Source organism: Amblyomma maculatum, chromosome 9 (assembly GCF_055883805.1).
Source record: "Amblyomma maculatum isolate TAMU_Amacu chromosome 9, ASM5588380v1, whole genome shotgun sequence".
Lineage (NCBI taxonomy): Eukaryota > Metazoa > Arthropoda > Arachnida > Ixodida > Ixodidae > Amblyomma > Amblyomma maculatum.
The window spans coordinates 95,393,197-95,404,100 of NC_139352.1; the positions used below are offsets into that span (position 1 = coordinate 95,393,197).

At 47.6% G+C, this 10,904-nt stretch overlaps 1 pseudogene; it reads left to right on the forward strand.

Moving 5' to 3' along the window:
- Nucleotides 1–3,936: 3,936 nt before the first annotated feature.
- LOC146179775 (uncharacterized) overlaps nucleotides 3,937–10,904 on the forward strand; it is an 11,131-nt pseudogene continuing 4,163 nt past the window's right edge.

Genomic DNA, 10,904 nt, shown 5'->3' on the forward strand with positions numbered 1-10,904 from the left:
CAAACGGTACCGCTTTCAAGCATCGAACTCGTGGCTGAGTGGCTGGGGAAGCATGATGTCAGTGAGGTCTCTGACATCATGCTTCCCCAGCCACTCAGCAACGAGTTCGATGCTTGAAAGCGGTACAAAAGCGCTTCTAGTGAATACGGTGTTGCCTTAGAAACGTGCCGTAGAACGTTATACTGAGGTGTATATCGGTAATTATGAGCATGTTACTTACAGAAGTCGCAGTTACACGATCCGCTACATTTCTTCTGCGCTCTGTGCACATGCAGAGCCATCTTGCGCCAAACACAGAAGAACCCCTCCTCGCAATGTGCGGCGCTGCCCCGACACGTGGCGCGCCACTCGCCCCTGACGTTTCGCCGTGCACCCTCACGGGTTGTAGAATCAAGCGTCTTTCCTTTCTTTAGATCACTATCTTCGCTCACCCGCTTCTCCCCTTCAGGCCGCGCGGGTACCGGTGCGAGAATGCCCCATACCCTTGCGTTTAATAAGTTTTCTCGCTCTCTCCCCTTCCCAACATTCAGCGTGCGTCACTCGAACAGTGGTGTTTAGGCGACGCGGCTCCTCTTTCCGCTCACAGCGCGATTGCTAGGTGCAGCGTCTGATGCCGGACGCCTCTGACGTGATCGCTTCGCCGTAGCGCTTCTGCTGGGAAAGCGTCCCAGCAGAGGAACACGGGAGCAAGGAACATTGTAGTGTGCACAACACAGTGCGATAATGTAGATTGTGAGAAGCACTTATTTGAACAAATAATTAGAAAAAAGTTGTACGGTGCACTTAGAAGTGTTGAGTATGAAACCTATGTCTTTGTGTGACTCAAGAGCATACCGAGCGAATGAGTGGGCGATGCGAACGAGGTGCAATAACGCTATCACGTTCCACTCTTGAAGGCGAAGCTTAAGCGTCCTCCAAATTTTTTTTTCACCCACCTCCGCTACGTCCTGCCGACAGGAGGGAATATAGAGAAGAAAGAAAAAGAACAGGGAGAGAAATAGGAGAAAGATGCGCACCGCAACAGCCGTCGTCCACCACCAAAGCAGTGGCGGGTGCAATGACGGCCTACAACAGATAAAAGTCTGTGGCAGGCTAGCCCCCACTGCAAGCGGTGGTGACCTGCCTATCCCAGCCCCATCAGGGCCAGGACCAGCCATCCTCCTCCTGTGAAAGCCTGATTTATTTTTATTTATTTATAAGCTGACTGACATCGCAAAGCACAAGGACCGCCCACGGTGCAGGAATATAGGACGTCTCCCAATTTCCCCTCCATCGACACGCAGCCGCCGGCGGTCGGGTTCAAGCCCAAGAAACTCCGCCACTGTAGTCGGATATCTTAACGACAGAACTACCAAGACTGGGCATAGTTTAATAATAATAAAAAATAATTGCTTCAAATGAAGAAAAGGCGTAGTATTTGTCACGCTTGCTCTCTGGACACTGAACCACGCCGTAGGGGAAAGGGCGGAGTCATAGTGGAAAGAGAGAAAGAACTGCCGTTGTGGAGGGCTGTTGGTTGGTTGGTTGCACAACTTTTGTTTCCATCGGAAATGGGCGTCCTCTTCCTCGTACCCGGCACGCGTGCCGTGGAGTCATGCTCCCGCGGATTAAAGGCTGGCAGGTAGCCCTTAGCTTGTTGCGGCCTTTTCCGCCAGATGGACGGTGCGGTGCTGGATCGCAAGGTCTGCGCTTCGCAGCAGGGTATCCTAGGCTTCTCTATTTGGTATATTTTGTCCTATCCCTGCAGAATGTGGGCACTCCCAAATTATGTGGTTGAGGGCCTCTCCCGCCCCACAGTGTTTGCACAGATCATTGTCCCTAAGGTGTGGTAGCGCGTGAAACGGTCAGACCGGGTTCATGAAAGTATTAGTTTGTAGCCGCCTCCACTCGAGAGCCTCTCTATTATTAGGCTAACATCTGACGGGGGTACCAGTCTACGTCCTATCTTATAATTATCATCAGCCTGACTACACCCACACTGCAGAGCAAGGGCCTCTCCCATTATTCTCCAATTAATTCGGTTCTGTGCTAGCTCCATCCACTTGACCCCTCCGAACTTAACCTCATCCACCCATCTAACTTTCTGCCGCCCCCTGCTGTGCGTTCCTTCCCTTGGAATCCAGTTCGTTACCCTAAGCGACCCTCGGTTATCCTCTCTTCGCACTGCATGTCCTGCCCATGCCCATTTCTTCTTCTTGATTTTCACTAGAATATCAGTAACTTTTTTTCTCTGACCCACTCTGCACGCTTTCTATCTCTTAATGTTACCCCTAACATTTTTCGTTCCATAGTCATCTGGGTGGTCCTCAACTTAAATAGAACTCTCTTGGCTAGCTTCCACGTTTCAGCCCCATAGGTGAGTACAGGTAAGATTCCACTGTTGTATACTTTCCTCCTGAGCGATACCGGTAAGCTGCTAGTCATAATCTGCGAGTGCTTGCCAAATGCGCTACATCCCAATCTTATTCTTCTTGTTATTTCCTTTTCATGGTCCGCATCTGCGGTTACTACCTGTCCTAAGTAGACATATTCGTCTACTACTTCCAGTACTTCGCTACCTAACGTAAACTGCTGTTCCTTCCCGAGCCTGTTGAACATTACCTTAGTCTTCTGCATATTGATTTTAAGCCTACCTTTCTACTTTTCTTGTCAAGGCCATCAATCATTATTTGCAGTTCATCCTCCGAGTTACTTAGCAAGGCAATGTCATCAGCAAATCGCAGATTACTGAATTATTCGCTATCTACCCTTATCCCTAACTGCTCCCATTTCAAGTCTCTGACACGGCCGCTCGATGGAAGCGCAGGTGCGGCCTGCTGCGTCGCGCCGCCGTCAATGGGCGAGCGTGTCCTAGGGGAGTTTACAGTTGTGCCCGCTGTTTCTGCTGAGGGCGCCACTGTTCAGGGACACGTCACCGTCGGGATTGCGGGCTCGGGGCGCACGGTTTTGTTCGTCTCTGGACGCGTTCGCCTCAGCTCGGCGTAATCAACTCAAGTTTTATTGTGTGCGCGTGTGTGAGCTCGTTTACGTCTAGACGGGACGCGTTTACGTTGTGTGCTGGGCTCGCTTCGTGCTTTTTGCTGTGCGCACGTGCGGTGGTCCGTCTTACGCGTGCGGCGCAATGCCGCGAAGCTGCTGTGTGCCGCTCTGCGACACAAACGCGAGAAAAGACCCTACCGTGAGGTATCATGAGTTCCCATGCGACCTCCAGCGTAGGGAAGCGTGGCTCAAGAATATCTCCCGCCAAGGACAAGCGGGAAAAAGCAGCAAGTGGGCGCCTAGCGACAGGTCTCTGGTATGTTCCTTACATTTCACAGAGAATGACTACAAAAAGAATACCAAGGTGAGGCTCCTGCTTCCCACTGCAGTCCCGACTGTGTTTCATAGATATCCCCAGTACATGCAAAAGGACAATGTCCAGTCTAGAAAACGCCGTCGAATAAGCTCTACTGACGGCATAGTAGTTGGGATAGACGATGATGAGCGTGGAGGCTCAGGAGAAAGCCTTCACGATAGTGAAATTCATCTGCACTCTCCTAGCCACGCTGCAGATGCCCTTTCTTCACAGGATGCCGTAGAGACATACGCGGAATGTAGTTTTCCGGTTGATCAAGCCTGCCAAACTACACTGGATATTTTGCATGTGTTGGAAGAGGCGAAGAAAACGAAAACAGACTGAAAAAAAAAGTTGCACGCCAAGGAAAAGAGGTCCAAAAATTACAAACGGATCGTGATGAATTGAAAGAACGTCTCCAAATCTACGAAGACAACAAAGATTTGCAGGCATTTGAAAAGGTATTGGAAGCAGCGGTAAAGGGTGACAAAGCGGCTCTTTTTATCAGCAACCAAGTGCAAAGTTTCAGCAAGAAAAGACCAGCCTACAGTGAAGGCATCCTGCGGGAATGCGTTTTGTGGAAGGCCTGCTCAAACAAAGGATATGAGCATGTTCGAAGCAGGGGCCTATTAAAGCTTCCATGTCGTGCTACGCTCCAGAACTACGTAGGACAATCAGCCGGGGAAGTTGGTGTGACTTCACTGATAAAGGAGCGGCTCCGTGTGGAACACGCAGGATTAAGTGTGGAGCAGGAGGTGTACTGTTCTCTTATCATCGATGAGATGGCTATTGCCCAGAAAGTTATATACGACCGTCAGGTGGATAAGATATTTGGTCTTGTTGATATGGGCCCCAAGGAAGAGTCAAACACAGTGCCCAGAGTGGCCAACCGCTTGTTGTGCTTCGTTTTGCGAGGACTATCAACAGCCTGTTATACCGGTTGGTTATTTCTTCACGCGGTGCCTCAAGAACGACAAGCTTTCTATAATGGCTATGGAAGTGATGAAAGCAGTCGAAGATGTGGGCTTTCGTGTAGTAAGGATCGTCACCGACAACCACCAGACAAATGTTGATTTTTCAAAGGTCTTTCAGAAGATGGCACGCTTATTCATGCAGTGTCTCACCCTCTGCGAAAAGACCACCCACTGTTCTTGTCATTCGACCCGAATCACCTCATAAAGAACCTTCGCACTAACTTTCTTGAGCGGGAGATGATGGACGACGAAGCACTCATCCAAGGTGGTCTCTACTTGAAGAAGCTCTTCGAAATTCAGTCACAGCTACTGGTTAAGCCAGTCAGGTTCCTTACTCGTTCACACGTTGAACCAAACAACCTGGAGAAAATGAAAGTTTGCAGGGCCACTCAAATCTTTTCTCCGGCAGTAATAGCAACGCTACAATTTCTTCAAGAGAACCCGGAATGTCATCCTGAAGCATGCTACTTCAAAGACAGCTCGGCTACAATATATTTCATGCGAATGGTTGCGAAATGGTATGCCCTACATGATATCGGTGCAGTGAAGGCAAGCGGGACGCATGAGAAAGCATTCTTTTTAACAGATGATGAACGACTCTCCTGGCTGAAGCTAGATTTCATCTGTCACTTGGAAGACCTCCAAATGAATGCTGGGCGGTCGAGGCGAATCACAAAAGAGACCTACGTAGCCACACTCCTGACAACACGGTCAACACTGGCACTGATTGAATATCTTCTTGACCACCTAAAGTAGGTTCTTTTTTTCTCGGCTCAGTTTTACGTTGTTTGCAACAGGTTACTCAAATGAATTTCATAATTGCAGCTTCCACTATGTCTTAACACGCGGGCTAAATAGTGACCCTGTGGAATCGCTGTTTAGCTGTCTTCGGCAGTTCAACGGCGGCAACGACCGGGTGGATGCCAGGACTGCACTTTTGACAGCGGAGAAACTGCTAAAGGTACTGCTCAAAAATATTCCAAAGAGTGCTCATCAAGGTCACATTAACATGGTGATCACTTGGGCCAGTTCTTGTGTCCCCGTGTCTTTCGCTGGTACAATATGCAAGGTCACATTCCTCTCTTTTTTTTTCAGGTTGGCATCCTTCAAGCAGTGAGAAGTGGCAATGCACCCACTTCTTCTGAAATGAAAGCAGCGCTGAGGGTAACAAGTCCAGATGCTGAAACATATGCTCTGCCAACTGCCATTCAATTTGCTACCAGGGAGCTGACCAGTGAACTCGGATTTTCAACGCTGTGTTCTGAAGCAGAGGAACACTTTGAGGTGGCACCAGTAGCGTTCCTCGCTGGTTATGTTGCGAGAACATGTCAGGAAAAGGTATGAACTGTTTTTTTTTACATAAACATACACATTGTTATTAATTTTTCCTCTTGTCTGAACGGTCTTGGAAGCAAAGAAACCTGTGCATACAATATTTGTTTATACTCTTGAGATTGTCTGAGTAGGAGCCAATGCGATAGCGTTAAAAGCCCCGTTCCGCAGAAACAATGGCGACCGCCTTGTCGGCAAAACGCCGTGAGAATGTCTGTGGCAGGAGGTTTTTTGCAGGTGATGTGGCCGGACTCTGATTGTTCGGCGGGATGTGTGGTGCAACGAGACCACATGACATGATAAAGTTGGCAGGAGCTGCGAACTCTGCAGCTTCATTAAGGTGAGAGGGTGAGATGGGAATGGAAACCGGGATCCTTGGATCATGAGTCAGGCACGCTACACCGAGACTACACAGGGACGTTCGTGTGACTTGGTTAAAGCGGGGCTTTATATCTGTGTCGGGTGGTATATTTCACATAATGTGGTTGCCTCCGACTGTATGCTAAAGAGTATGCATGAAAGGGATAGAGGCGGTAATGAAGGGATGTGTTTAATAAGCGGATAGCAGGTGCATGTATGTTAACGAGGATCCGTAAGGGGAGAAAGCTCCAAATTTGTCTACCACTATACCAAGTTGTTGGTTTATGTGATATTTTCTGATGGCTTTCAGGTGACGTGCGAGTCGTGCAAGACCCTGTTGCAGGAACCAGAACCAACCGACCCTGTTTACGGGCTAATGAAAAACATGGACTACGGAGGCTTGGTATACCCCAAAATGGAAGCAATCAAGCTTTGTCAGCTTACGTGCGTCTTCATTAACCGGATAATGAAGTCTCAAGAGGTCCGGCGAAGCAGCAAGCTGTGTGAACTGTTCATTTCAGTATTGCTTCCGCACTCTACACAGTACCCGCAGCTAATCTGCGAAAAAAACAACCGTGAGCACACTGAGGAGCTTTGCAAGATATTCCTAAGTAAGTTGCTGCGCCCACTAATAGCGAACTGGGCCGGGAATCTCAACGCAACAGTGGAGCGACTTTTAAGGCTATGCCATAAACCTCTCTCCAGGAAGGTTCTCCGTTTGTGAAGGTCTTCTTCCTCTTTTTGTGTAACTGTGCAATAAATGTGTCTAGTCTTGCTGAAGCAGTTTGTGGTTTCCTCGGCTCCAGTTGCGCTTAGAAAAATTCACAACTTCACTATACTAAATGTATTTGTTTTTCTAAATTATAACAGTTTACAACCTTGATGTTCCACGGAAATGTGCTGAATATTAGCGAAGCATTAAGCAATTTTTCTGATCGCGGGTAAGTTAGTTTCAAACTGGAAGACTTGATGCGCAATCTTGAGACTAGAAATTGTTGAACGCTAGCTGTAAGTTGCACAGTAGAGTACAGTCGCCCAGTCACAGTAGGATCACATTTTCTTATTGAATTGCGCTGGCAGCATAGAACAGGTTGACATCAATCTTTTGTATGCGCGTTTTATGCGAGAATGAGTAAACGGTGTGAAAATGACACGTGAGGAATTCACGACATTGTGATGTAAAGGATAATGCATTGTGCTACCTTGGCCGCTGAACAGCTTCCAATTGCTGACAGACGAGTGAAATTTTCATCTGACAACCAATTTGACCCGAATGCACATCACGGTAAAGCGCGAACTTTCGAGCGGCTTTGAACTACCGTCACAATAAGTTTTTGGTGTACACGCCAGTATATACATCCTTGCGAAGAAAACGCGGTAGTGCTGACATGTTCACACTAGACATGACAGTATATAGGAATTCATGTTTCAAAATTGTGTGAAACGGAGCTCTTAAATCCTTAAAACAGTAAGCTCCGACCGTACCGACGCCTCGCTCAAAGCGCAGCCAGGCGCAGCTCTCCGCGCGCGGCCGCGCGGCTGTCCCCGAACGGTGGCGCCGCGGCGGTGGCGACGGGAAGTAGGCGCCTCCCGCGGGTTTCGCGCGATGTAGCAGGCCGCACCTAGTGCGCGCTTCCATCGAACGGCCGTGTCTCTGACTACCTCCTCTCAGCAAGCTGTACTGGGGAGAGAGTGTCTCCTTGCCTAACACCTTTCTTGATGGGAATTTTGTTACTTTCTTTACGCAGAACTATGGTTGCTGTGCCGCGTCTATATATATATATATATATATATATATATATATATATATATATATATATATATATATATATATATATATATATGTGGGGGGGGGGGAAAGGAAAGAAGCCAACAGTCGGCGAGGCCAAGGGAAGCGTTGGGGATGGTACTTTTGTCTTTTTATGTTTGCTTAGATAATCACAGAAATTAGTAATGTAACCTGTTTAGGGCAAAGATAATTAAACACAAAGTAGAAGAAAAAACAACGTGCCGATGGTGGGAACCGAACCCACGACCTTCGAATATATCGTGTCCGCTGCTCTTCCAACTGAGCTACATCGGCCGCTGTCCCCCCTGCTACTTGCTTGGGTATTTATGTTGTCTGTATACGAACCTTGAGAGTGTTCACCAGCGCCACCCTCAGCCATAGCGGCGGACGTAGAACGTCCTTTGTTACCGCCAGCGTCACGTAGAACGTGATCAAGAGCGAGGGCGAAAGCTGTGCTAGAACCCTCTTACGCTACCCATGGCTTCAAGACTGCCAGAACCGAGACTACCGTAAGCTACAAGCAGATCAATTAAGGGGGAATGAGGGTGCTCGTTATAATACATGAAGGAAAGAAGCCAACAGTCGGCGAGGCCAAGGAAAGCGTTGGGGATGGTACTTTTATGTCTTTTTTTTAATGTTTGCTTAGATAATCACAGAAATTAGTAATGTAATCTGTTTAGGGGAAAGATAAACATGATATAATTAAACATATATATATATATATATATATATATATATATATATATATATATATATATATATATATATATATATATATATATATATATATATATATATATATATATATATATATATATATATATATATATATATATATATATTTATAAACTTAAAGTAGGTGACACATTGTGGAAAAAACAACACTTTAATCTGCCGTTTCGGCCGGGGTCCGGCCTTTGTCAAGATATATATATATATATATATATTGTAAAAGAATTGTATTGTATTGTATATATATTGTATTGTATTGTATATATATATATATATATATATATATATACATCTATATATATTGTAAAAGAAGGCTAGGTCGAGACGGTGAGGTCGTGACTGCAAGGACAGCGAAGCCTTGTCTAGCGTTTTAATCCGATTACGAACCCAGGCGCGTGCCGGAGCCGGCGCCACGGGACGATGATGATGGTATGTACAAATGAAAGAGGAGGATCATGGAATGAACAAATTAAAGAACATCCACGGAAGGCTCACACAATCTGCCCGGGGGGTCGGAAGCGGCCAGCCTGGCCGCTCCTAACTAAGCGATGCATCGCGGCGCACAAACGGTTTCAAGCGAGAGACATGAACAATTTCAGTTCCACGGTGGCGTCGATCAGCTGGGGGATCAACAGGCGTCACTTTGTAATTCACTGGGGAAGTTTGGCTTATGACCTCATAGGGACCTATGTAGCGGTGGTGGAATTTGTCACTAAGGCCAGGGGTGCGCAATGGTGTATAAAGCAGTACTTCGTTGCCAGGACGAAAAGAGACCACTCGATGTGTAGAATCATAGCGAGTCTTGCGGTCTTCCTGGCACGCTGCCGTGTTGAGGCGGGCAAGATGACGGCATCTGGCCACACGAGATAAAAAATGGGTAGGTACTGATGTGGAGTAGTCGGGCGTAGAGAAAAAGGAAGCGTCGAGAATTGTAGTGGGAGGACGGCCATAAACGAGGAAAAATGGAGAATAACCGGTAGTCCGCTGTACTGCTGTGTTATAGGCGAAAGTGACGAATGGTAGAATAGTGTCCCAATTTCGATGATCTGGTGGGATGTACATGGATATCATGTCTGGCAAGGTGCAATGAAATCGCTCAGTCAGACCGTTAGTCTGGGGATGGTAGCTTGAGGTTGTCTTATGAAGGGTGGATGACGCGTGAAGAACTTCGGCAACGACTTTCGATAAGAAGGCTGTACCGCGGTCACTTAGGAGCACCCGAGGAGCGCCATGACGCAATACAGTTGATCGCAAAAAGAAATTTGCTACTTCTTCAGCGGAACCAGTCGGTATTGGGGCTGTCTCAGCGTAGCGTGTGAGGTGGTCGACAGCCGTTATAATCCAATGGTTACCCCCATCGGAGAGAGGTAGGGGACCGTATAAGTCGATGCCGACTACGTCGAATGGCCTGGCGGGACAAGGAAGAGGTTGTAGAAGGCCAGCGAGCGAAGAAGTCAGCCGTTTGCGACGTTGGCACAGAGGGCAGGATGCGACGCATTTGGCAACGGTGGAAGATAAGCCAGGCCAAAAGAATCGTTTTCTCACGCGGTCGTAGGTTTTGTCAAAACCAAGGTGGCCTGCAGTAGCGTCATCGTGGAGAGCCGCCAGTATACGTGGGCGAAGCACACGCGGCACGACTGGGATCCAGCGAGTTCCATCAGGGCAATACACGTAACGGAGTAGGATGCCATCTTCGAGCTTGAAATTGCGAAGCTGTCGGCGAAGCCTAGCATTGGGCGGGTCCGAAGCGCCGATAAGGCGGTCGATAATAGGACGGCAGTAAGCGTCAGCTAATTGCTGCGAGCGGAGTGCGTGTTTGTGCTCAGAATCGTCAAAAGAAACTGTTGTGATATGCGTCGGGGGAAGAGATGGTCATTAAAGGTTTCCGAAAAGATAACAATGTCGTCCAAGTAACACAAAAAGGTTCTCCATTTTAGGCCACGAAGCACAGTATCGATCATTCTTTCAAATGTCGCTGGAGCGTTACAAAGTCCGAAAGGCATAACATTAAATTCATAAAGGCCATCGGGTGTTGCGAAAGCGGTTTTTTCTTTGTCGTCCTCGTGCATAGGTATTTGCCAATAACCTGAGCGGAGGTCCAAGGTCGAGAAATATTCGGAGCCTTGGAGAGAGTCAAGGGCGTCATCAATTCGTGGCATCGGATATACATCTTTGCGGGTAATTTTGTTGAGTGCGCGGTAATCAACACAAAAGCGTACCGAGCCGTCCTATTTTTTAACTAGCACTACTGGGGAGGACCATGGGCTTGCTGAGGGACGAATTATATTGCGATGGAGCATGTCATTTACATTTTCTTCAATTACTTTTCGTTCAGAGAGGGAAACCCGATAAGGTTGTCGGCGAACGATAGAGTTACCTTCAG